Source organism: Pavona decussata, unplaced genomic scaffold (genome assembly GCF_977016875.1).
Source record: "Pavona decussata unplaced genomic scaffold, jaPavDecu1.1 SCAFFOLD_134, whole genome shotgun sequence".
In the NCBI taxonomy this organism is placed as follows: domain Eukaryota; kingdom Metazoa; phylum Cnidaria; class Anthozoa; order Scleractinia; family Agariciidae; genus Pavona; species Pavona decussata.
The window spans coordinates 1,090,001-1,105,528 of NW_028145547.1; the positions used below are offsets into that span (position 1 = coordinate 1,090,001).

The 15,528-nt window shown below is 38.3% G+C and overlaps 1 pseudogene across 1 annotated transcript in view; it reads right to left on the bottom strand.

Annotated features, from left to right (window-relative positions):
• LOC146467606 (uncharacterized) overlaps positions 1–14,737 on the bottom strand; it is a 17,513-nt pseudogene extending 2,776 nt beyond the window's left edge. The window contains exons 1-18 of the transcript XR_014867688.1: positions 14,496–14,737; positions 13,507–13,869; positions 12,217–12,381; positions 11,404–11,515; positions 9,806–9,825; positions 9,315–9,440; positions 8,210–8,306; positions 7,312–7,530; positions 6,206–6,585; positions 5,758–5,925; positions 5,169–5,279; positions 4,507–4,622; positions 4,045–4,135; positions 3,282–3,656; positions 2,894–3,004; positions 2,266–2,376; positions 1,707–1,817; positions 640–731 (exon numbers count right to left, since the gene is read on the bottom strand). The product of XR_014867688.1 is annotated as an uncharacterized LOC146467606 (transcript). The remainder of the gene's footprint in view (positions 1–639; positions 732–1,706; positions 1,818–2,265; positions 2,377–2,893; positions 3,005–3,281; positions 3,657–4,044; positions 4,136–4,506; positions 4,623–5,168; positions 5,280–5,757; positions 5,926–6,205; positions 6,586–7,311; positions 7,531–8,209; positions 8,307–9,314; positions 9,441–9,805; positions 9,826–11,403; positions 11,516–12,216; positions 12,382–13,506; positions 13,870–14,495) is intronic.
• Positions 14,738–15,528: the final 791 nt, after the last annotated feature.

The window sequence follows — 15,528 nt, forward strand, 5'->3', positions numbered from 1 at the left end:
CAAGTGCCAACCTCGCCTAGCTTACTTTGTTACGTATCTAAACCGATATCTATTATTTCCGAGTAACGGAACAACGGAAAAGAGAAAAAGTAAAGGAAGAAAGTTCGCGATCCATGCTTTGAGCTCGAGCTACAATCTGAGATCGGCAAGTTACAAATTAATCCGCCATCGAGTGTCCTAATTCGTTCGAATTATGACACATTATGAATCACGAAGGACGTAATTGTTCGTTCGAATTATGACAAAGTATGATTCATTCAGGACGTAATTGGGATATAGTAACTCATTCAAGTGCATTGACCAATAAAACTTGTCTAATCATAAGTACATTGATTATATTTTAACCCAAGTTTCATGGGACATTAATTTAAATTCTCGAAATGAATGTTCAGTAAGACACGCTAACAACCAAATAGTTTCGAGAAATTGGTTTTTGGTCTACGAATGCCTAATTCAAACATCCGACATTACACATGAATAGTCACTAATTATTGCTTATGTAAAATAGCAGAGCTTTTAAAATATAAATGTATCCTCTTGATAATCTTGGACCTATGAATGACTAGAAGATAGTGATTTTGGTACTTGATCAATATTAACATTGAAAACGTTGAAGAAACAGAGAGAATATAAACTAACCTGTAACAAATGACCGTTGACTTTCAAAGAGTATGTTCCACTTGAGGTGTGCCCAGCTTGTAGATGATTTTTACACGATACTCTTGTAACAACTTAAAAAGAAATTGAAAAAACGAACAGAGACTCAGATGTCGCAATAAGATGCAGAAATAATTAGGTTAAAATACATGATACATTTTTTTAGGAAGAAACAACAGTTGAAAATTAGCGAGATAAAAATAGTGAAAGCCTCATACTAACTTCTAAACTGATAAGTTCGCAAATGTTGCTCAATTATGACAACTTCTAATTCGACAACCCCCCAATAGCCAACTGATCCAAATAACGCCCATATTCTAGTAGTACTTTAAATTGTTTTCTGGAAATTACGCTCGATTTCTGATTGGGTTATCGATTTTCGCGAAGTAGGGAAATAAATTACAGTGCCTGACACTCTTCTACGCTTTTCGATGTTAATTCCAGGGTTTTTCTTCGGGTTCTCCGCTTCTCATCCGTCTTATTCGACCTGGAACGCACGGACACTTTGAAAGAGTTCCTGAGAATTCTTTAATTGGTACCCACGGGAAGGCCAGAATGGAAATGTATTGCAGCTTAAAACATTTGGCCGAGGTTTTCCAAGTTCCTCTCCTTTAAGAATGATGTATTACTCTAGAAAGTGACACAAGCATACTCGGTCGGGAAAAAAGAAATCCGAGTGCTCCTATCAAGCTCCAGTTGTTCAAATGCCGGATAACTTTATCCTGTGGATAAGTCACTATCCGACAGTTTTAATCTGTTCAAAGATTTCAGTATTTCCTCTTGTACAAGTGAATATGCACACTCTAACCACAGTTAAGTTTGGAAGTGTACGAAAACCTTGGACAACGTTTAACGTGAAGTATATTTTGGAGCATGAATAGTGCCTTATCCAGCGGATAAAGTTATCCGGCCTTTGAACAACTAGGGCCAGTAATCGAACCTAAGACCTTCCGATTACTAGTAAGAGAACTATCAACTTAATTAATATCAAATTATCAAACTTCGAGCAAATTTTAAATTGTAACACTATGCATAAAACTACAACGTACCTTCACATCGATGCCCGACAAAAGCCCCCGGACAAACACAAGTAAAATTGTACACTCCATCTATACAGGTTCCTCCATTTAGACAAGGATTTGATACACATACATCCGTATCTGTCAAAAAGAATTTTGAGACGACATACGATGTTACTCTAAAGCTGTATGAGGGAGGTTTTACATACTTTATGCTCACTTCAAATGCGCATGCCTCCCTGACCGCTACAGAGTATTTTAAAATTCCAGTTAGATCGGCGTAATATGGAAGGCAATATCCAATATAAAAATTCTAAAATAATTGCAAAGCAGCAAATTTTACACAAAAAATCTGAACAATTTGGTCAAAAAAAACCGATCAAAATTTGGACGCGCCTATAGATATTGCTAAGAAATTCACATTTAGAAGGGGTGGCATCCCCTCTTTACGACCGGGGGTTAAGTCCCCCCACCCCCACCCCCAGCCCCACCCCCCCAAAATTGAACATCATGTCTTAACGGATATATAATGGAACTAAACATCCCTCATCTATATTTTGTATCATTAAAAGCATTTTGTTATACATACGTTGGCACTGCTTGCCAAAATACGGTGAAGGGCATGCGCATGTGTAGTTATTGTTTCCATCAGAACAAGTGCCTCCATTCATACAGGGATTGCTGGAACATTCGTCAAACTCTGAAAGGCAAAAAATACGTTTAACTTCAACTAATAATAAGAATTAATAGTTTTCATCCCTGCACCATAAAAATATCGCTCGGCCAAACTTTCTCAGCTTTCTTAAGGTAATACAATAAAGAATTTTATTGATGGATTTCCTTTTGAAAGCACAATTAATTGTCTGCAAAGCACAAAGTACCTGTGACTAATTTGAACATTCATAACGTCATTAATGTTAAAGCAATCAACATCAAACTTTTTCTCAAATGGCAAAATATATGTATAATGACTTGATATTTCCATGGTTCAAACTTTGGATTTCTTACCTTTTAATAAAAATTTTAAGTTTACCCTCCTAACACTTACATTTTTGTCCCATTTTAACATTTGTTGATCGGTTTCGATTACATTTGAGTCATTTTGGATTGTTTTTCTGAATTGAGAAACCACGATTGAGGATGTGCAGGAAAAAGGACGTGATATCGGACCTAAAAAAAAGGGAAAGAAAAATCGGAAAACTGTGTTCTATATTTACCTTCACATGTCTTTCCTTTGTGCGTCCGAGGGCAGATGCAAGCAAAATTCTTTTTGCCGTTCACACAGGTGCCGCCATTCAAACATGGATTGCTGCTGCATTCGTCATAATCTGAGCAGAAAGATATTTGAAAGTTGCTTTTAAGAAATTTAATTCAAAGAAAATTAATTTTTACTATGCATGACATAAAAAGAGAAAAAATAGAACCGCTAGTCTAATCAGCTTATTAGGAAGTCTGTCTCCTCCCTCCATCCTAATCCTCCCCCTTTCCCGATTCAATTATACTATCTCTTGTTTCTTTTAGAATCTCTTTCGAGAATATATATTGCTTTCAGTATAGTGGTGGAGGATAATGCATTTAGTAGGAAAGAAACTAATTTGTGATTACCTTTCTTGCATGTGTACTGATGACAGGCAGAGCAATCCACGTCATTCCACATGTACCCATGTCCTGCCCCCAGGGTGTGAACGCAGTCCTCCCCCCTAAAGTCGTTTGGTTGGTGTTGGGCCCAGTAGCGAAATTTATCAGGAGATCCATCCACCCAGCTGAATAATCCTTCTGTGGCAATGTCATTTAAACCGATCCACGCCTTGTCGCCATTGTGCCTGTGCTGGATATATACGTTTTCTTCCTGGCTTTCAATAGCAGCTAGATTAGCTCCCATGGCTCTGCAGGTTGTACTTGCATTGGACCAAGTCTCACATGTTTCACTGGTAAAGTAACAGGAGCCATTGTAGAAACTCCAACCGGGTTCACAGACGTCTTTGAAAAATAAAGTAATAAATTAAACTACGACGCTTTTGTCGTTACCGTAATGTTAAAGGATAGACCAATGCTACAAAAAAGTAATTTTACGAAAGAGGAAGAAAGAGGCCAAAAAAAAAAATTAAGGCTGTGAACCAACCCATTATTTGGCTTACTTCCCAAGCAGTAGCTTTTCCTTAGGAAACTAAAATTTATCCCGGTTGGAATAAAATTTTCGGTCCTCAAAGACAACTATTGCATGAGAAGAAAAATTAGAGTTGGGAAACTTTTTTTATACAGAAGCAGATCAAATCTGATACATCTACTCACATTCTCTTTAGAATGGATTTGTAGTCAAACCAAGAATTCCAGCGCTTTTTATAATTAGCTATGACTCAGAGCCTACCTGGTAAAACTGCGTAAGACACTGACAGAGGGTCATGTTGTTGCACAAACAGTTCCTTCACACAAGCTCTAAAGCCTGTCTTGTTTATGTACTGCAATGATACGAAAAATTAAAATGTTTTAGAAATTAGTAAGATGTAACGGTAGAGACAACTTAAGAGTAACTCTGTTCCTGAAGTTGCCCATCAAGGCGTAGATGAGCTCCCGTTGGCATAAAGTGACTAAAGGATAACTAAAATTCCTTATTTAGGAAGCCAGTTTATCGCAAGGCCTTTCTCGTCCCTATAATACCGTCACCCGTTCAAAATGGAACAGTAAGATAGGACCAATTCCATTCTCAAACAAAGGATCTCTCCTAACGAGCTCTTAACAATTACCCGACATTTTATGTCCACATCTTTTTAGGGTACATTGCAAATGAGTGAAGCTTAAATTTGACTTACAAATGCGGTTGTTATCTCACCTCAGCCCATGCTGAAATGGATTGTGCAAAGGATTGAGATTTCCTCCACTTGTTGAATGGTTTGCTGACACCAAGATTTCTGGATAGTCATTGTAGTGCTTCTTAAACACGACATCCTAAAGGGGAAAAAATCTCAACTAGTTGTGCATGAAGGTAAAACAAAAAATTTGTAAGATTAGAATATTAAGAAAAAAAGAATGAAATAAACAATTGAAAAAAATCAATCAAGCCATTGGGAACTAGAGGATGAAACACCAAAGAAAGGAAGAAAAGAAGAAGTGAAAGAGCATTGAAGGAAGGTTAGAAGGGAGAGAGAAAAAAGGAAAAGGAAAGATGACTGGTTGATTAAATTAAGAGTTCAGAACGCATGACTGGGAAGAAGTGCATCTGATAGAAAGTAAGTAGGAGAGCGAATAAAAAATGAACGAGAAAACGAGTGTGAGCAATTAGGTAAGTTTGTTTGCATGAGTGGGTAAGGGTGTGTGCATACGCAAATGTAGGTGCGACTGCAAGCGTGAATGTATAAGTGGATATGTGCGCGATCAGACGTGCAGGTGGTCTCGATCCTATAAAAGACGCTGTAACCGCCCAAAAGACGCCATGGATTGTAAAGTTGGATGGAGAAGGTAACAAACACGTGAGCAGAATAATGGCCTACTTACCTCGCAAAAAGCATAGTTGAAATCTCGGGATGGCTTGTTCGAATTGGAGAAGTATATAGCCCCATGCTCTCTAAACAGAGGTCGATGAAGCTCTTCAAACGCTATCCAATCCTGCAAAGAAGCCATTGTTTGTTATCACGTTGTCACTTGTCAACTGGCCAAGAGGTAAATGTTTAAGAGAGAAGAAAACACCCAGTGCAAGACTACAGAGGTTCAAGTTCAAGTTTATTAAAGGATTTAAACACATACAAAGAGAAGATAAGCACTACTCGCAGTTAGCTACAGCTATTCGAGGCGAGCAGTGGTTTTGACCCATAACAAAAAACAGCAGTTCAACCTTACAGACTGTATAAATCGCAAACAGCATATTTCTATTTGTGATAAAATGAAATACACGGATCGAAAACATTAAGTACATGCTCAAGAAAAACTCCAATAACAACTGTTTTCCTTTCATCATTTTTTTTCCCGTACCTTCCAACCGATATAAATCGGGTGCGATTTTTCACATAACGCGTTTCGGCTCAGTTTTGGCGCGAATTTTGAACGTGTGGAAATCATAAACAGAGTAACACCTAAAATCACTTACAACATGAATACTTTGGTGAACTCCATCAAAGTTCTGTAATTCTCTGACACAGATCTTAAAAGAAGTTTTCGTGATATCTTCTAACCACACAGAAGATGCATCGTGCTTCACACCACGCCTTTCATGCTCCGCTGACACTAGAACTGTGGGCGTCGACTTAAACTTGCTCTATAATCAAGGAAAACAAAAAAAGGCGTGATTTTCATCGACAATATTAGTGTTTATTTATATATCAAGGAAGTAAATGGAAATTTCTTCTCCCTAAACCAAACTCGTCTCTGACTTGTGGCAAAAAATGTGATTTAATTGACGGTACTTTCTCCCCTTATGTCTAGTTTACTTGCAGTAAACTGACTAAGATAGTGCAAGAATTTGTGTCGCCATAACAGAACATATCAAAATTTAAAACTCCGTTTCAAAAATAAACCAATAGAAATTTGCCTCTTACCGAGGGTAGTGACACGGTACGACAACTAGTGCCAGTCCACCAAGTCGGCATGTCCATTTCACCAGACACTCCCCCGTCAGGGGCCCCCTGGTATGCAAGCCAGTCAACTGTAGCAAATGTTTCTCCATTTCTTTTCTCGTTTCTCCCAGCCTGTGTAACGCAAACTGTAAAATTTTTTTCAAGGATTTCCTCAACCCAGGCAACCACTGCTTCGTGGACATATCCGGGATCTGAGAAGTTCACATGATTGACAGAAACCTGTATGTGAACCGGTTTGTCAGGATAAAAGACGTAAGGAGCCAGTGGAACTTGTTCACAAACCGCTTCAGCCCAAACTGGATTGTGGTGGAGGCGATGGCGACCCTTTTGAGAAGGGAATCCTGCAAAAAAAGTTATAACAGTAAGTCAATCATATCATGTTGTTATCAGACGTGTCAAGGGCAAACTTGCTCTACGATATTGGAGCTTAACCAGGTTTATGCAGCAGCAAGGAGCTCACCTATTGTTACTTCCTCCTGGATAGGTTGCTAGTCTAGGGTTTCCTTCGGCATGGACAGCGTGTCGCTAGCATTAATTTATACACCAGGGTAAAGAGGAGAAACAGGGAGAATTGTTCTAAGATAGAGTCTTAAGGCCTCTAACCACCAAACTTTAGATATAACGGCAGACGCGGTAACCACTGCACACTGTTATCAGATTTGTTGGCGTAAAACAGTTGAAAAGGATTCAAGTTGGTGTAACCAATACGGGAGGTGTTCCAATCTTCACATTAATTCGATTGGTTTGTCTCCCTTCCACAGAGAGGGTAAGACTCGATGACAGCAACAAATAACGGAGTACTTCAGGTGATGTGTTGGGTCAATCGTTCCATATCTTTTTCATTTTATACATGTACAGAGCTGTCCGAGATTGAGCTTTCTTGTATTTCATCTCCTGCTCGCTGGATGACATGTAGGCGCCAAGATGTTTGAATTCCTTGACCATCTCCATCTGGGTGACATTGAGAGTGGACACTGAAATACCGTGTAACTGTTACTTTCCACAGTTATGTTTGTTTAAAATCAGTATCTACCTCTATGGAGAAGAAGTGAAATCTGTGATATTACCTGTACAATCACCCGGATGATAGACTGTAAAGTTTGCTCTCAGATGGCACATTTCTCGCTGGAACACACACACATTGTCATATGTGGTACCATTAGAGGAACACACAGGCTCTTCATACGACGGACAATTATCCACACATATGCACCGCGCGTCCCTGGGACCAAATGCCTTACAAACGGCAAAGTATTTACAGGAAACATTGATGCACGGATCAAGATCTGTTACACAGAATGAAAAGAATTGTATGTTTTGTTTTTCTCAAAATAAGTATTCTAACTTTAGAGGGTTCATAAAGAATAAGAAAATGAACGAAACAATTATAAAATACATTATTAAATCGCTGTTTTGTAACGAGATTTAAGATTGCTGTTTTCTTGGGAGCCAAGCGATCGTGGTCCCTCACCTAAATACGGGTCATGTTCTGCATTAAAACAACTTTCAAATTTTATCCATCTCAACTTTTTCACCCAATGAAGGAATATAATTTAAAAAAAAGAGAGAAAACTTCAGACGCTGTTTTCTGTTTTACAACATTGCTAACGCAGTTTAATTTATTCAGATTCTTTTGCTGAATTTTCAAAGTATCAAAATATTAGGGAACAGAATCCAATACCCGAAATCTGCCAGATGAGCTGCTAGTTCTGTTGGCTTTTCGCAAATTCTAGCTGACCTTATGTCACACTCTAAACGAAATTTTTGTCCGTTAACTTTCATAACAGGACTGGATTAACAAAATCAGGACTTTTCTAAAAATAAGAAATTTCCAATAGTTAATTTCGTGTTTTAAGTAACACAAACATGTGCTTTTATTATTTATTAAAGGCGCTATTCGTTTAGCTCGTGGTGACTTCAAAGAATATCAGGAAGAAGAACTGTTATATAATGTTACTTATTTACCTCCGATAACTGCGTAATCAACTGTGGCCGGATCATGTTGGCTATCCATTCCTGCCAAGTCTTTTATGCAGACGCGAACATAAGAAATTGTTGTTTCCTGTGATAAGAGAAGAAATGAATTCAAATAAGTAAGATGGCGATCAATGCTCTGAGCAATAACTTTCTGTAAGGTTTCAAGGGAAGATACAGTCAACTCTCTCGTAAGCGACGACCCTTGGGGCACGACAAAGTGGTCGCTTACGGGAGGTGGTCGCTTACGGGAAAGATCAACAAAATAAGCCTAATACTGGATTAATTAATTAATAGACCTAATGCAAAAATGGCTGACATTTTAATATTCTTTTGTCTGCATTCAAATTAGCCTCACTAGCCTCGTTCACGGTAAAATATTCTTTTGATTTTTGAACTCAAGAACGAGGTTAGTGAGGCTAATTTTAAAGCAGACTAAAGAATATTAAAATGTCATCCATTTTTGCATAGGGTCTATTACATAACTATATTACCTTAGCAGCTAAAATTAGGCAATTAGAAACTAAATTTATTTGATTTTTTCCCGTTTATTCATTTTTCTGATGAAACTTTGTATAACATTTTGGAACAGATCACTGTAACAATTCCCGTTTACCTACAGATATGTTGTAAACTGTTATTATCTGTCAGCAGTCCGGGGTAGCGTCGTTAAAAAACGCATTTTTTTCACTTCTGAGTAATGATTTACTAACGATCATGACTATACGTGATTATGTTGGGTAGTCGCTTACCGGAAACAGAAAAAAAAAGAAAATGTGCTTAAGAAATTTGAGTGGGGGTCGCTTACGAGAGAGCTCTTGAAACAGTATTTAACTGAGAAACAAAACGGTTGTTTATGAAGGGGTCGCTTACAGGAAGTGGTCGCTCACGAGAAGAGGTCGCTAGGAAAGAGTTGACTGTAATTGTATTTCATGAAACTTGGGACGTCTCGACTTGAATAGCTTTGTGAAACACCGCCGGGTTTAACATGTAATCTTAAAGGTTGTAAATTCATGTGACTGTCGTTGATTCTGTAGGATGTTTTATTTCTACTAAATAGACTGAAATTTTACTTGTTAGTAATGATGATACCAACCTCTATCCAGGTGTTAAGGACGTTGTTTTCTGGCTTAACAGAGTACACGTTCGTGCTATCGTATAGGTGATTGACTGTTACCATGACAACGGGAGGAGCATAAAACTTCTCCGTAAAATTAAGCACCTGTCACAAAGAAAAATGGAATGAAAAACTGTAGCGAGTGGTAAAGGTGACAGCAAAGGTGATGAAACTGAGATTTGTACAAGTTATATTTTAGGTTTTTTGGAACATTCACGGTATTTTTACAGTTACGGTCTCAGATATTCGATGCGAGATCATAACAGAAATAAGCGCCCCATTAATGTTTTCAGATCGCTCTTTTGATATCTCCAGAAAACAACAGCGCTCGAGAGCTAAATCGGATCTCTATGCTGGGTAGTTGGTTGGTGAGAAACTTTTTCTTTATTCATTTCCTGCTCTTATTTGCTTTTTTATCGCCTTCAAAAGTTCGTAAAAGCAAATGCAAAATAAGAAGAAATGACCATTACCTTGCAGAAGGCGAAGTTGTCTTGCAGGGCCGTACCTAGCGCGGGGGCAGAGGGGGCAGCTGCCCCCGCCAGGAAAACTCAATTTGTTTCTAACATCACACTGATCACAAGAAAATCGACTAATTGACTGAAAAAATATTCCTTCAATGTGAATTCCAAATAATTATTTTGGAAAATCTTTTGAAGCAAAAGCCAGTACCGGTTTTCTTATGAAAATAATGATTTTGTCAGTTTGTGCTGCCTATGGTTTAGAATTTGGTGTGTAAATAAAGACTGACAAGCCTACGCCACTTTCTGGCGCGTGTTTTAGTCTTTTTAAATCTAGGTTATACAAGTATATTTTTTTTCAGAGATAAATTGGTTTTAAAAGCCTGCCCTGCTCGCAAGTATTTGTAGCGGGTTTGGATTTAACCATCACATGTTCATCATCCGACAGCTCATTTGCGCCTAATGATTTTTGAGTTTCCTCTTTTGAATTCTGTAGCCGCTGCTAATTACACTCAGCTCTCTACTTTATCACTTTATTCGAAAACTTCACCATTCCAAACACATCCCGACGGTAAACAAATCCGTACCAGAACGATTCTTGAAATACAAAGATTAAATAAAAGATGTTAAAAAATACTACAAGTAACGACATGGAATAAGCAACTGAGAAACAATAGAAAACGAACGACTAACATAAAAACGGCGAAACACAACTTTACAACACTGAAAATGACGCGCACACTAAAAACTTATGCAAAGAAAACTGGCTTAAAAAGGGTAAAAGGAGTGTCAGAAAGGCTCTTTACATACATAATCATCTTTAAAGGTGTGGGGGCGAAAGGTATGAAAGATGTAGCACAAACAAATACAACAAAAGTAGGTGTAAATTAGGCGCGCAGAAAAAGCTATAACTCGCTGTAACAAATTCTCTTCCTTTTGAATATGATCTCTTATTCCGCGTGTTCGACGACGGTGTTTTTATGCCACATAGGGCATTTCAGCTGGGTTTGGCTTGGATCTTTTAAGTGCTTGATAGTTTTAACTGCCTTTCTTGTTGAGATTTGTGTAATGTTAGGACAGAAATTAATCATTGCCTGTATCATGCAATGAGCTTCATTCTGTAATTGTTGGAATGCCGGGCCCGACTATTAGTGTTTGTCACAAGGAGTTGTGTTTCTTGGCACGGCTATTTGGTTTTTTGGTTCTCTAGTAATCGTTGTAGCGTGTTATAGAGCTATGCAACGTGTCACAGCAATACTGAAAAGGCTTGAATTGTATTTAAATAACGACTGTGTTTTTGCAAATGCTTCGCTCCACTGATATAGTGCGTTTGTATTGTGGAAGCTCAGTGATTTTCTCCCTTTGTTTACAGCAGTGTAATGACTGTGTTTTAAAATGAGAAACAATATTTACTTCAAGCTAAACAAGATGTTAACTCCATAAGAAGTCATGGCAATTAAAAAAAAAAAGCTTCGGTGTGTTTTTTTTCTCTAAACGTCGTAGAGGCAACTTTCTGTGTAGGAGTGAAAACAAAATTAATGTTCAACTAGAAACCCTGTCTACATACGGTAGACCCCTGTGAAGGGTGTGCGGAGTTTGCCCCCACAGACAAAAAATCCTAGGTACGGCCCTGTCTTGTTCTAAGGGAGCGCCACCATTTTCGAACTGGAGTTTTCCTTGGAAAGTCAACTGAGCAATTCCCTGTGAAAAAGCCAACCAGTCCTGAAAGAGAAAATCAAAAAAAATTGTTTAGTTAATCAAATGGTACTGATAATCTCTTGCTAAAGATCGCGAACACGAAAAAAAAATCTGTCTAACGCTTTCCTTTTGATCTGGTATAGTTTAAATTTGAACTAGCCTGCGTGGTAAAGAATAAAATTAAATAATAAATAAATAAACAAATTAAAAGGAAAGGGTGGGAGATTCCTTTTCTTTGTCAACCAGACAGGCTAATGGTGAAAGGATGTTTCATCTCCATGAACTAGTGAATCGACTCCACAGTACTAATCAGTAACTCCAGCAACAGTAATACTTCAGCAGTGGTCAATCCGCTTAAGCAAGTCGTATTATATTCCTCTTGCGTCTATCTTTCCTCCGCTGAAGTATGCCGTATAACTTTAAATTCAATAATGATCTTTTTGGCTAATCCATATCTCCGTCCGACAGATCGACAACATTCACTGTTTTGTAGCCTTGGCTACATATGTTTTGCTGTCCAATAATGTTTTCTATTTGTCATAATGGACTGTTTCGTGGCCGAATAGACACGGATTTAAACTCAAGGACAAAGTGTTTGCCGTTTTCCCATGAAGGATACTAAATTTCACTCATACACCGAATTAAAATTCGCAATACAAACTTAATATTGGGAATAGTTGAGTATAAAGAAGTCACGTGTGCATTAGCATGAAAGAGGAACTAGCCACTTGCAGATTCTGATGTTTTCCGTCAAATGTTTTCACTTCTCGGATACAGACTCGGAAATGATCTTCTCGTAATTCTTCTATCCACATGTTCATGGCGTCCTGTGGTCTGGTGCTCCTAGCGTGACGTACAGTGGCTAACACTTTTGGAACAGAAGGAAATCGCTGTAAAGGAAGAAATAGAATTGTTTACATTTCAGAGATTTGGTAAGGGGTTACAAGAGTATGGACTGCTCTATTTTATATTGTTACGAAAAGCGTTTAACAATTTTCATGTCGGACAAGAAATCGCAACTCTTCCCGATTCCTATCCTTTACTTCCCAACCCTCATATTCTAACAAGGAAGGTGTCTTCCATTGTTATGTACAGAAAACAAAGCTCCATGAAATGAAATTGTCTTTGTATCCTTTTTACTCCGCGATAATAGAGTAAAAAATTATCTAACGAATAAGAAGACCTTGAGTAGCTTTTCCAAAGAATTTTTTTCTAAATAGTTCTTTTGTCCCGCTCTCCCCATTTTCCTCACCCCTCTCCCACTCCCACCCACACCCCCCCCCCCCTCCCCCCTTTCCTCAACCTCTGGCGCATCCTCTCACTCCCTCCCTTAACTTAACACCCATAAAGGGACGTGCAAACCCTCAAGGGAAAATGAGATCGTTTAAAATCAAAAAGGCTCTTGGCTCAATTAACAATGATAATCCTTACTTTTCGGCATTCAAATATGACATACCATAACAACTTAGGATTGACTAGGTCAAGTATTGCTAAAACACAACTCTGCATTCTTTTGCTACTAAGACGCAAAAGTCATCAAACATTAAATCAAGCAAAACAAATGCAGCTTTTAAGAAAATACGAACGTCCAGAAACTATATTTCACTTTGTTCCACCCCAGGCTTAAATATAGATGAGAGCTGTTAGCGAAACTTAACAAAGTTATTGAGGTTACCCCAGAATCGAAATTGAAAGCTGCTTTGTTTCCCTCTGAGACAAGGCTACCACTGCTTTGGGGTATTTGCCAATTATGACATAATTGCGAGTTGAAATTGTTTCTTGTTCTTGTTTCATGAAATGTTCAAATTGCACGGTGAAGCAGCCCCCTTTTCATCTTTGGCAAACTCTACCGCTGGATCATGCCACAGGCAAAGGCATGTAGAGTGGATGATGTCATGGTCATAAGTGACAGCAAATTCTAGGAAAACGTCCTCGATATAGTACTCCTTTGAGTTTAATAAATACTAAGTAACTTCAGATTTCTTTACTTTATTATAAATTAGGAGCTCATATACCTGCGCAAAGTCAACTCGTTCACACTGTGTTCCGCTGGTGAATGCATTGAAGGAGGCGGTGCCGTCAAGTGCTCCAGAAGGAGTTCCACGAAACGCAACCCAGTTCACAACAATGGATCCATTTGAACCAAGTCCTGATTCCAACACACAGACGCGGAAATTATTCTGCGTCACTTCGGCGGTCCACGCTACTGCTGAATCATGAACACTGGGGGGTTCATTTTCATGGCCGATGGATGCAAGAGCACGAATTAATATTGCCAGAGCTGGAAAATACCTGAGGGTATTGCACGGTTTTGCAATGGACCAAGTCAGGATATGACACGGTGAAGTTGACCTTTCCTTGCTGGAAGAGATTTTTCCCTGAGAGAAAGTTGTATAAGAAACAGTAAAAAGGAACCCCTCAAAGGCATTAGAACTTTAAGTTTCGTGGTAACGTATGACTTTACTTTGTCCGGAAAAACACAAGCTGGGTTTTATTCACAATTTTGATCCCAGAGTAAAATTTTGAATCATTTATTGAACTTGTAAATTTTCCTTTGATTTTGTTTATTTTTTGGTATTACATGACGTCAAGATTTGTAATTTTTCCTCGATAGTCTTTCCGGGTGCTCTTCTGACGGGGTGGAAATGTCGTGAACTATAATAAAACATGCTGTGTTTGAATCATTTTTAACAGCGAAGAAGACGTGCGAAATTTCACAAAATATAACTGTATGCGCATAGCTGGTGACACCGTCAGTTGATAGAGTTGAGCTATCCTAAAAGCAAAAAAACCTCAACCAATTCGGTCGAAATAACTGTTTGAACAAAATATCTTTACACGGTTCTTGCTCTTCAAAGTATAAAATTACTTTAGTTTGTTATGAAATGCAAAAGTCTAATCTATCTTGCATTGATTTTTGGGCCATTTTTTTTAAAAAAAATGAAACGTCAAAACTAAAAATAAACTAATTTCGGTTACTGACAAATTATTGCACCGGCATTACCTTCAACCAAACAGCAAAGTGTGCACAAAACCAAAAGCGTAGCTAACAGCTGAAAATTTGCGTACAACGTCATTTTTGAAAGGCAACAGCCAAACTGCAGTTATGTATCAGAAAGTCTGTAGCGGCTTGTCCGCTTCCTCTGGTATGCTTGACACCGCTGGCGAAAATTCACAGTGAATTTCCCAATAAAAGGGTACATTCCTTAGATTGACGAAGGTGAATATTCTCATTACATTTTCCGCGTAGAAGTTTGGAAGAATCTTGAATTTTAGCCAAAGCGGAAGTAACTAGGAAAAGCGGAGACAAATCTGAAAAATGCAGAGTGTCAGAAAGTGATCAAGCTCGCACGATTGTTGAGAGTATAGGATTCGATCAATAACGTCCTGTTTAATCAAGTGACGTAACAGCAGCAAGCCACAATATTGACAGCTAAGATACGCTCATCAAGTGGTCTCACACGGTGCTGTAAATCTTCTGCAATCGGGTGGATATTTGACAGCTATTAAAGAGGCTACATCATATTATTTGATATGATGTTTTTGGGGGTCAAAGGCTGTGTTGAAATCAAAATTAAACAGATGGACTTTTCGACGTATGAACAGATAATGACTTCATGCAGAACTCAGCAGTAACGTATATGGGTAATTGACCAGTTTTCTGAAAGGATCAAAGCTTATTAAAACAAGACAGTGCGCTTCAGAGAAAAATAATTTCCCTTTGAGGGATTTTGCATACGTGCCCCAGGATAATGTATGTTTTGTTTGTTTGTTTAATCCTTGAAGTATTCTGCCCTCAATTTAAACTTGCTGCCCAGTATAATTCCGGGTTGCTTCAGGGAAACTCTAACTTGTGAGTTTGATTAAGAAATTTCTACCGAGTTGAGGCATGTATTTCAGTTTGTAATTGAACAGACAAAAGCTTTACAAACGAAACATTTGGCATAACCACTGGAGCAAACTATCTCGCTCCACATTGTATCAAAATGGAATGTTCATGTTGCCAATCAAAGGAAATGGTTGAAATGAACAAGGAC